The sequence below is a fragment of the Amblyomma maculatum genome, chromosome 4, assembly GCF_055883805.1.
Source record: "Amblyomma maculatum isolate TAMU_Amacu chromosome 4, ASM5588380v1, whole genome shotgun sequence".
Lineage (NCBI taxonomy): Eukaryota > Metazoa > Arthropoda > Arachnida > Ixodida > Ixodidae > Amblyomma > Amblyomma maculatum.
This window is the reverse complement of record NC_139347.1, coordinates 146,056,153-146,067,893: the sequence shown is the minus strand read 5'-3', so window position 1 is coordinate 146,067,893 and position 11,741 is coordinate 146,056,153. Positions and strand designations below refer to the sequence as shown.

Below are 11,741 nucleotides of genomic sequence, written 5' to 3'. Positions count from 1 at the left end.
GGACATCGCACACGGAGGGATAAGTGCACGTATGCGGCGCCGGAGGTGCTCCTTTCTTGACAAAAGGAGGGTAGCGTCGTCGACTTCGAGAAGCCGTGGGATTGATGCGTCTTGGTTCAAGGGGCGGGTTGCAAAATCAGCTTGACTTTGGGAAGGCAGCAGATCCCGTGGGACCCACTCAATGCGTATTGACTGTGGGATGCGAGCCGCAAGCTGGTGGATGTCCTGGCAAATTTTAGGGCAGCGGCTGACACGTCGGAGCAGACGTACTGCTTGAAGTGCGTCAGTGCGGATGACAATGTGGGCTGTAGGGAGCATGGTTATAGAAGTCACGGAGCAGAGTGCCTCTTGAACTGCCACAAGCTCAACGCAGAAAGATGTTAGTGGTTCCGAAAGCTGAAACGTAGTTGTCTAATTCAGGCTAGGTCTCCGTGGACAGTGGATTGCCGTTTTGGCTTCACAGCCTTGCAGGCTTCCATCTACGTACACTACTATGGAATCTTGAGGCAGGTTAGTAACTTGCTCTTCAAATCTCTGGCGTAGCAACCATGCAGAGTTGGCAGACGTCGGTCTGCGGAAGTCAGTTGGCTTGTTGTCTCCTAACTGTATAAATTTCCAGGGAGGGAGAACTGGCGCAGGTGGCTGAAGAATAATGTGTGACGTTGCATACGCCCTCAGTGCTTGCGTGGAATGTGACAAAGTGGCCTTGAGTCTGCGAGCATCTCGGAGCTGCTGCACCAGTTCATCAATGGTGTTGAGCTGCGCATTCTCCTGTAACGCTACGACCGGTGTGAATCGTGGAAGGCATGTTATGGTCCTCATAGCTTCTCGATTTACGGCTTCAAGGCGATCCCATTGTGCCCTTGTAAGATGCTGGAACTGGGCCTGATAAACAATACGGGGTTGCAGAACCGCCCTCACTAACTGGCGTGCAACAGACGAGCCAGCGCCACCCGTTTTAGGTGCAATTCTCCTTATTAAACTTATAGTTTGAAGTGCTTGCTTTTTTGCCTGAGAGCCAAGCAGTCGCTGACCCTGATTGGTGAATTGTTAAGCCCAGAATTTTCAGGCTCGAACTTTCTTGTATTGGGGTGCCTGATAGAGAGAGACGAATTAGATTTGAGGCAAGTTTACGGCGTCCCCAGCGGTTGGCGACTGACGTGTATGAAGTTTTATACACAGAAAGTTGAAGGCCAATAGAGGATGCGTAATCAGAGGTTACGTCTAATGCTGACTGAAGGGCGGCCTATTGAGTGAGAAGATCATGGTGAGTGCTCCATACCGTGATATCATCTGCGTACTGCAAAAACTTGATTTCAGGGATATCATGTAAGCGCCACGCCAATGGGATGAAAGTAATATTGAATAACGTCGGAGACAATACTGATCCCTCGGGCACGCCACGTAGTGAAACGAATAAACCAACAGTGTCACCGCTGAGGCGTATTGCAAATTTTCGTCCGTCCAAAAATGATGCGAAAAAAGTGCGTACTCTCGGAGGGAGATGGAGCATGTCAATGGCATTCAGGATTGCAGCATGACTGATGTTGTCATATGCCTTTTCAACATCCATTGCTAATATGGTACGTACTTTGCGGCTGCGGGTAGATGACAGAACTGCTGAGGCCAAGACAGCCAACCCGTCCTCTGTACCTATGTATGGACGAAATCCAATTTGAGCAGGGTGATAAAAACCGTGCTGTTCAAGCCACCAAGAAAGTCGTGTGGCTAGCATTTTCTCTGCGAGCTTGCAAAGCGTTGATGTTAAGGAGATTGGTCGCAAGTTGGCGAGGTCCGTTGGAGGCTTCCCAGCTTTGGGAATAGGGATCACGACAGAGGTTTTCCAGCTCTCGGGTACGACACCATCAAGCCACACTTTGTTTATGGTGTCTAGTAGTTGAGGAATTGCAGCAGTACTGAGGTTCTTGTAAACCTCATACTGAATTTTGTCCAGGCCGGGCGCTGTTTTCCGTTTCGCATCGTCAATTGCAGCCAGCAGCTCGCACATCAAAAAGGGGCTCGCAATTCCATCTGCATCGGCAGCAGATGGTAATTTCCATGCGTCTGCAGGGATACCTGCCAAATTAAGGTTTACAGCTGAAGGAGGCAGTATATCGTATTTTGGGAAAAAATTTCGAGCAGCTTCTTTGGCGAAATCACCCGGCGACAGATTAGTCGCAAAGCATGCTGTTGCTGCTGCGTCAGTAGAACGACGACCATGTTCCATTGCACGAAACGTTCGCTATAGTGAGGCATTCGATGATTTATCAGAAAATTGTTCACACCATGCATGCCACTGGCATCGCGATAGATCGCGTTCATATCTCCGAGCCTTCGCGGTAAGATAATTCAGTCGTGTACGTGCCTGCCCCGAAGTAGGGTCTCGCGTAGCAGCCAGCTCAGCTTGACGGCGGGCTGCCCACAAGTTAAGCAGGCCGAGATCTGGTGCCGGTCGACCTACATCAATCCAGGTAGTAGTCGTAGCGCTGTTTAGTGTTGTCTGTATACGGTCAACAAGGAGTGACGGCGAATCTGAAGACATACTGCCGAGACATGAGCGAAAGCTGTCCCAGTTTATCACAGAACATTTGCGGCGTAAAGGACGGAGGCGGGAGGGATGGAGACCGATGAGGATAGGGTGGTGATCACTTCCCCAGCAGTCCGGCTCTATGTGCCATGAGGGAGTTCCTGCGCCCAGCCACCACGTCAAGTCTGGAGCATAGGCAGCACTACGTATGTGACGCACAGGCCGTGTTGCTGTCCCAGGGTGATTAAGCAGAACAAACAGGGCATCAGTGAAGGCGTCCCGCACACGCCTACCACGAGGGCTTGCAGTCGGATACCCCCAATCTGGGTGAGGGGCGTTAAAGTCGCCTCCGACTAAAATTGGACACCCGGGGTATTCCCGACGAACACTTAATAACGGGCCAAGATTAATACGGGAAGAGGCGCCTCCAGCTGGTCGAACGTAATAAGAAACAAGAACAACGGTTCCTTTCAGAAATTTCGCAGCAACTGCTACTACCTCTTGGTATGACGTGCACCAGTTTTCGAGAGAAAGGCGTACATGAGGAATACTCGTTTCAACATATATCGCCGCCTTTCCCGGGGGAGAAGCAGTCTGCACGCGACGGTCGGTCATTGAAGAAGACACGTAGCCGCTGAAGCCAGGAATAGATGGCAAGGCATTCGTTTCCTGAAGTAACATAGCCCACACCCGAAGCTTGTTAAATCGCAGTCGGGTCCTGAGCTCGGCAACCTTCGTGGAAATGCCTCTACAGTTCCACTGTAGTACACCAGGACGACCGGATTTCGCCATTTTTGTGTGCTAGTCCAAGCGCTGTAGTATCACAGATGTCAGGTTGGATAACTGGTTGACCATATAGCGGAGCAGCGATGTTGCAGAGTTATCATTGGGCGTTGTGGTTCACTGGGAAGAGGCAGCAAATGGCCCTGTTGCGTGGAATGAAGGCGGTTGTGTTGGGCAATTACTAGGTTTGGCGGTTACTTCTGCAACTCGCCGACGTCGAGCAAGCATTTCGCGGTGTTGTCGGAGCTTAGAGACCTCTGCTAAGAGACGATTGATTTGCTCATCCACTACAGCCATATCGTCGTCTGGTAGATCAGTACACTGCTGTATTGGCTGTTGTCCACGGCGTTTCTTGAGCACCATATCATTAGACTTTGTCTTAGCTGGAGGTGCATTCGAAGCGGGCTCAGGAAGCTCTGGCCACTCGTCATCATTCCACTGAAGAGCTGCAAAGCGATTTGATGTCTGCACCGGTGTCATGTCCTCTATTGGCCAACGCTTAGTGTTCCGAAGACGAGCCTTCTGCGTTGCCTTTTGCTTTGTCGGACAACTTGGAGATGTTATCTCGTGGTCGTCCGATTTGCAGAGGCCGCATCGGTACGTAACTTTTCCTTCAGGCGCACCTTCATCGGCAGTAGCAAAGAGGCAAGATTTGCGCATGTGCCCTGCCCGAAAACACTTATAACAGTAAACCACACTCGGTTTATACGGCCGTGGCCTTAATATGCAGCCGTAGTAGTATAGACAAGCGGGGAGTGTCGGAGGGCCTTGCAAGGTGATCATGCAGGAACGCCCCTTTCCTATGTGTCGGGCCTGTATGACTCGGTGAGTTGGGCAGTACAGCTCACGTTGAAGGGTGGTTTGATCTTCGTTTATGTCGACGTTGTAAACAACGCAACGCTGCAAGTCGGAGCCTTCAACTAGATACACTTGCACAGGCATTGAGATCTCACTTGTGACTGAAATATAACTAAGCGTTTGGACACGTTCCACCGCAGTAAGTGTCGGGAGCCACACAGCTATAGTGTTTGACTTCTTCCTTGCCGTGAAGCCCCGAAAACCTCTGGTTCCAAGACACGTGTCCAAGTTGGCCTGGATGATCCTGTTTGGTATATCGGTGAGGCTTTTGTTGGCTAGAGATTTAATCGCCACTTTATAAGATGACGATCCCGATGTAGGTGCAACCTGGTTTTCGATAGTTAAACAGGAGCGCTTTCCTTGATAGCCACCACTTGCCGAGGACGAATTCGGTTGATTATCTTCCGAAGGACGCTTGTGAGGCGCACGGGTGCTCGTTGATACGGATGGTGGAGCCGATAGGTCCATTGAAGAGCTGGTCTCCTCAGGACGCACTGTTGGATGTGCATCTCGTCGTGTTAGCTGAGTGGCCATAGCCGTGCTCCGCCCAGAGAACAGTTCACTTACGGGCTGTTGTCCATTTTGGGAAGGCTGAATAGGCGCTGGTGCTGAAGAACCGGGAGCACCAAGCTGGACCTGAGGCCGATGGTCAGGTTGAGGTGTCGACGGCAGGGCAGGAGTTGCAGCGAGCAACTCCGGCGAAGCTGCCTCTGCCAGCGTGGCAGCAGCAGCACTAGGCCTAGCCTCCGTGCCGACCTAAGCTGCAATCATGTATGAGTAGCATGCGCCGGAGGTCTCGTAACCTGACGCGGAGAGGACGTCTGGAGCTTCCTCGGAAATAGAAGATCCACTTCTCTGGAGACAGGACAGGTGCTTACAGGAACGGCAAGAATTTTCAGAGGAGCGATGAAGCCACCTTAGCGGGAAGATACTTCTTTGGCTTTCCATAAGAGGAAATGGCGCGAGCAGTGTGAGCTTTTTCTTTGGATTCGTGGCTTTACCGCGGCATTTCAAAGCGAGTTGCTTTCCCGCTTTCCGCCCTATCCGCACTCGCTAAATGACATCCACTTACATCGCACCGTGAAATGTCGTATCGCGCTTCGTCACCATCTAAGCGCAGTGACTGCGGCTAAGGTCGAACCAGAGTCATTTCAGTGGTCGAACATCGTGACAAATGTTAATAGCTGTAAACCATGCAGGAAGAACCACGGACACAAGTAGACCGCAATAAGTGAGGAAAGCTACGCTAGTAGCATCGAGAATTCATATAAGTACGTATCTAGGGAAAGAGATTCCATCTAGGTTACTCGGAGGCGCACTGCTTGCACAGGCACTTCCATCTTTTCATGCAGATTAAGAGTACCAAGTCACGTTCATTTCTGTATGAAAGTATCTTTAGGAGAAGCAAATGCATTACCGCCTTTGTTAGGCTGCAGTGTTTCAGGGCTTAACCAGCTAAAAAATTGCATGCATTACAACCGTCAAATATGAACAAATTTAGGGTTTGAGGTTCCCAAGGCTGTAACAATTTATAAGGGGTGCCGTAAACAAGTGCTATTCATTCATTTAGACCTCCTGGGATTCGTTAAAGTAAACTAGCATCGCGATCAGCACCGAAAACACAGGGAGGAATGCGCTGAAATTAATCAAGTATAAAAATTTGGGCCTTGCTTATCTCCTTTAGTGATGAAGCCATTGCGCTGCATGGTCAACACAGCTTTATAATTCAAAACTTGCTTCCTTGTCAGAAGTAATTATAGTAACGTTTTCGCTTAATGATGAAAAAAAAAACGGACAGGAACCACCGTTAAGATGGCCTTGCATCTAGGTCAATAGAAGAGCTTAGTGTTATTGATGCGGCTGTATGTGTAATGTTAAGAGTGCTGGTGACGGTTTCATTTCCCTTACGTCTCCCTACACCAACTGGCGGCTGGCTCAAGTATGACTTTCCCACTAGTGCAATAATGTTTTTCCTGCATTGCTCTTAGCTTGCGTTAGACCTCCTCGAATTGTGAGGCTTTGGTGGTTGCGATGAAAGCCTGTATTCGTTTTCTACATTTACAGAAGAGAATTGCCTCGCCTAGTGTCTGTGTTTGGCATCACGTCTATGCCGCTTCCCTGCCCTCTTTTCGACCTTGTCTCTGATGCAGGTTTGTACATCAGTGACTCTTCATTTCGTCAGGAATAAAGAGATGGTAACACAAAAGATACTGTTCACAATCGTTTTAAGGACGAATTTCTTTGTGCCACATAATAAAATTTTTGACTGGTAGGTATTAACACTCGCTAATACGTTGCTCACCACAATAGTAAAAACGAAGTAGGGGACATCAAAGAACAGCTTATCTGCGTGTGTAATGTAAAGCTGATTCGCAGACTGCCTAAAAGAATCCAAATTTATAAATAAGGCATTGCGGATAAACTGTGGGCTCAGGAATGATTCAGGGAGAAATTCGTGTGCCAAGTGACCACTGTAAGTCCTTTAATGCCCCTGGGTTTAGCATGCCTTCCAGGCTGGTTTTATAACCAAGCATTTAGAAGTACCTGTTGCTATTAAAATGGGACACAAAGATTGTGGCACTGAGGTTTGAAGTTACTTTGTAATGTTTCGTTTCACACTGATAAATGGAAAGTGAGGGTCCCTTTCATCACAAAATTCGTACCTTAACAGCATAGGCCAAAGGTGGTTTGCATTAGGGTTGAGCTTAAGTTTGTTAAAGGAATCTTCTCTAAAACTCATTGTTATAATGGCATCACCTGCCCGCACGCCAAATTTCTAAAAGACCTTGAACAGCGATATTGAAGCAACTAGAAGTGCATTGCAGTGGCTGTGTTTGTAAATCAGGTCCACGAAAACAGAGAGAGAAAACATAAGCGACAGTGGCCCGGATAATACAGCAGAGGCATATGGCTTACCTCTGAGGACTCAAAATGTCCAGTCTAATTAAGGTTTGAAATCCCACCATCAGCAGCACTGGTCTAGGTGAGACGTCTTGTTAAATACCCGGAAAGCAGTGTCGGCGCCGGAGCAGTATGTTAAAAGAAGCACGCCCTCGAAAAAAACAATATCATTTGAATCGACACGGCGACCGAAATGACGCCTGCTGGCTAGTTGATAACGTGAGTTTAGAGATCTGGGTGTTATTTATTTTATTTCTCTCTTTGTAGCATTCTATGAAACAACTATTGCTCTGCCAATGCGAACGCACTGTTTTGCAGTTACGTAGCGATAGTATCCGCACAGAACAGTCGCCAGGAGTATCTTATCAACACAAAAGCACATCAATATCCCTTTTTGAGGGGCTCAGTAAATACTGTACATCATTCAATCGTTCCCATCAGAAGGCGTGGCCGCGATATGCTGGAATGCGTGGCTCTATATTAGCAACTGACGTGAATTTACGAACTGCAGCTTTACAAATGGCGGCCCGGAGCAGACGCAGCCTGCTGTGTAATCTGAAAGTAAGCAAGTTCGCAAATCTCGCAGCACTGCATGCCACGAAATTACAGCAGTGGTACCACCCACGAGCGCCGCGGATGTCGGCGCTCTGGCTATGCTCTACTGCCTGGTCGTCGCACAGCATAATCAGTTTCAAGAGGCCAGAGTAAATGGCTGAATCAAACACCTGCATTGCTGCCAGTCAAATTATCTCACATATATAGCAGTACAGCCGCCCTGATTTTTAACTACATAGCGCGATCTTCGACCAAAATGCTGGTCAGCGCCTTACAACGGCGATAAGCGTGCAACATGGCGAGAGTTAGCGCATGCGCAAGAATGTGTAACGTCATCTGCTATGCTATTCCGATCGCGAAGACACACGCCCTGCCACAATATCTGTTCACAAAAACAAGAAGAAAAAAGAGGCACGCACCATGCAACCACACGTGCTTTGCTTGGCTCCTCTTTTGTCGTTTTCGCGTCTCATTTATGGCTGCTCAAATCAGAACGTTCGCGTTCCATACAATGCCTTACATGCGCCGCTGTATGTCCTTTCTTTTACTTTTTTTCTAAACTCAACTTCGCTAGAGCGGGCTCCCATGTAAAAAATAGCAGCGCATGTACTCTACGGTCCCTCGGGTTTTCGCGAACAGATGTTGTGGCAGGGCGTGTATCTTCGGCATCGTAAAAGCGTAGCAGAAGACGGTCTCTCTTCACGCGCGTGCGCAAACTTATCGCCGTTATAAGGCGCTGAACAGCATGTTTGGTCGACACTCGCGCTATATTGTTACGAATTAGAGCGGCTGTACAGGCAATGCACATACAAGCAGAAAACGAGGCAAGCCACAGTGAGGGCAACTTCCCCATAGCGGAATCGTGTTTTGCAGCTGCAGTTCCTACCAGCAATGCTGTGCGTGTCGGCGATCCTAAAGAAACATGCCCTTTATTTATTATTTAAGAAAAGAAATGTTTAGTGCCCTCCTCTGATGCCGCCAAGGTATCAGCCAAATCGCAGGCGGGACGCCTTGCATGATCGGGGCTCGATTCACGCCAGGATTTTGATGCGAAAGCACCGAAATCCCAAGCTTTCAAGCTTTTTTACGCCAGCAGGTTTACGCCAGGTTTTCCAGCCGTTACCATGGAAGCAAATTTGACCATGAAATATTTTTAAGATAAAAAATGTGAACAGTTGTCATGCGGTGCCGGTTCAAGTGCACACAAAACAAGTGCGGTAGATACGGCACCTTCCCTTTCCTGCGCACCAATTATAATTGAACCTTGAAAAAGCTTGAAGGTCTAAAACTAACAAGTGGTATGCAGTGCCACCCTGCCGCGGTAGTGCAGTTCTAATATATATTTTGTTTCGTCGTCGAGACGTGGTAGCTCAGCCAGAAACTCATCCTTAAATGTAATAACATCTACCGGGTTTGATGCGAAGAGCGCCTGGTAATGCTCGAAAAAAGCTGTTTTATATTTTTGATGTCTGATGATAATACCCCTCCCTATTATATTTCTTCGATGTGATTACTTTCAGCCCGGGCTTTTTCTAAACCGAGCGCTACTTTCGTTGGCGCTTCCCCTGCAGCTTTGTCTTCAGCCTACGCCCTTACCAGCGCTCCCCGGTAACGTCATTCCAAAATTAGTTCAAGCTTTTGCTTGGTTTTCCTTATGTCCTCAATCTATTCACCCGGTGCTCGGCTTTCCTGTTTTACCATTTTATAAAGCAGTGTCCTTAATTGCACTTCATTTTGTTTCTCTTCGGGACTTATAAAAGCAGATCTTTCAATTGCTTTTAATTTAAAGGCTTCCTTACAGAGCTCCCAGTGCTTCTAAAGCTTCATGTATTTCGTGAGTCTGTCTTTGATATTTCTTTTCTTACTGCTCGAGTGTACAATTCATCCTCACGTACCTTGTTTAACTTCCATATTTCTTACGAAAAACCATTCTCACGCTTAACAATGCCTACGCAGCATTAAACAAAAAAATGGTCTGAAAACGACTTCATACTTCATACCTGCTGCATTGTGGAACGATATCGATCAACGCATAGATGCGGTCTAACCGGGCATGGCTTGAGCTCTGGAATCGCGTGTACTTTACTGGGCGTTCTCCCGCCAGACCCTCTGCAATGTCGTCTAGGTTATATATCTCAATTATTCTTAACAGTATTTCAGTGCTCCTGTCACGGAAAGCAAGGCTGCTTGTCTTGTCACGCGCAGTTAGAACATCAGTCGCAATCCCCCATAACTATAAGCCGTCTCTCCGTCCGGAACGCCCTTCGATATTTTCAAAGCAATCGGCACGGTCATAAACAACATAAAAGCATAAAACATAAACTATGTTCCAACAGCGTGAATAACGACAACGAAAATTCTCGACTTGAAACGTCGCATCATATTCTCGGTTTCTTTTTCACCATCTACTTTCATTTCTTGCACAGCCAGTATACCTATATCGTACTCAATTAAAAGCCTGTAAAGCTGGCTTTGTTTCTTGTTACCTACCAAACCTCTAACAAATAGGGTGGCCACTTTAAACGGAGATGCAGAAGCTATTTTTGAATAAGAAGAGACTAAAAGCACGATACTTATCTCCAGCGCCTAGCATCGGAGGTGGAGCGCGCAATTGGTAACTTAAACCCCGGTAAATCCCCTTTATAGATCACTGCCTGGTCGTGGCGGAGGGTATTGCGAAACTCGATGAAGTCGTGAGCTCTGCTTTGTAGGGCCACCCAAGATATACAGGGCACGGCAGAGAGTTCTGACAAAATGTGATTCACTGGAGAAGATAATGGCAACCCACACCGGTATTTCCTGCCAAAAAACTCTATGACCAGTCACAATAGCATTAATGATAGGCGCCGGAAGATGAGCCCTCCGGTTTGGAAGGCGTCCCACACATTACTGGGGATGAAAAAAGGGCGATTCCTAGTAGCTCCTAGACGAATGAAGCGGCTGGGCTAAAGCCAAAAGGACGGTCAGTTGTGGATGTGTCGCGAAGCGACCGGAAAGTCCGATGTTGCAAGGAGATATATCAGATACCAACATGAAGGAAAGAAACCAACAGTCGGCGAGGCCAAGGAAAGCGTTAGGCATGGTACTTTATGACTTTTTTTTTTAATGTTTACTTGGATAATCACAGAAGTTAGTAATGTAATCTGTTTAGGGGAAAGATAATTAAACACAAAGTAGAAGAAAAAACAACGTGCCGACGGTGGGAACCGAACCCACGACCTCCGAATATCGCGTCCGGTGCTCTTCCAACTGAGCTACATCGGCCGCTGTCCCTCTTGATACTTGCTTGGGTATTTATGTTGTCTGTTTACGAACCTTGAGAGTGTTAACCAGCGCCGCCCTCAGCCATAGCGGCGAACGTGGAACGTCCTTTGTTACCGCCAGCGTCACGTAGAACTTGTTCAAGAGCGAGGGTCTTGAACACGCCCTCGCTCTTGAACAAGTTCTACGTGAGGCTGGCGGTAACAAAGAACGTTCCGTTCGCCGCTATGGCTGAGGGCGGCGCTGGTGAACACTCTAAAGGGTCGTATACAGACAACATAAATGCCCAAGCAAGCAGAAGGGGGGACAGCGGCCAATGTAGCTCAGTTGGAAGAGCACCGGACGCAATATTCGGAGGTCGTGGGTTCGGTTCCCACCATCGGCACGTTGTTTTTTCTTCTACTTTGTGTTTAAATATCTTTCCCCTAAACAGATTACATTAATGATTTCTGTGATTATCCAAGTAAATATTAAAAAAAAGTATCATCCCCAACGCGTTCCTTGGCCTCGCCGACTGTTGGCTTCTTTCCTTCATGTATTATAACGAACACCCTTATTTCCCCTCAATTGATCCACATACCAACATGGAATGTAAGATCTATGACGCAAGGTAAATTGGATTTCGTTTACCTTGCGTAACTCAAGTCGACCGGAATGAGAGAATCTAATTCCGTCGACCATTATGCCTTTTATTGTGGGCATGATCCAAGGGAAAGAATGGGGTCGCTCCTATAGTAAACAGAAGAATGGGCAAAGCAGTGCTAGGGTACAACCCCAAAAACGGCCTAATGATTTCACTTCAGATCCATGGTCACCCTTTCAACATAACAGTTATTCAAGTCTATGCACCAACCAC

The 11,741-nt window shown here is 47.7% G+C and overlaps 1 non-coding gene across 1 annotated transcript; it reads left to right on the top strand.

The window, feature by feature from the left end:
* Window positions 1–11,197: 11,197 nt before the first annotated feature.
* On the top strand, window positions 11,198–11,270 carry TRNAL-CAA (transfer RNA leucine (anticodon CAA)). The gene has a single exon. It is a non-coding gene; the product is annotated as a tRNA-Leu (tRNA).
* The last annotated feature ends 471 nt before the right edge of the window (window positions 11,271–11,741 follow it).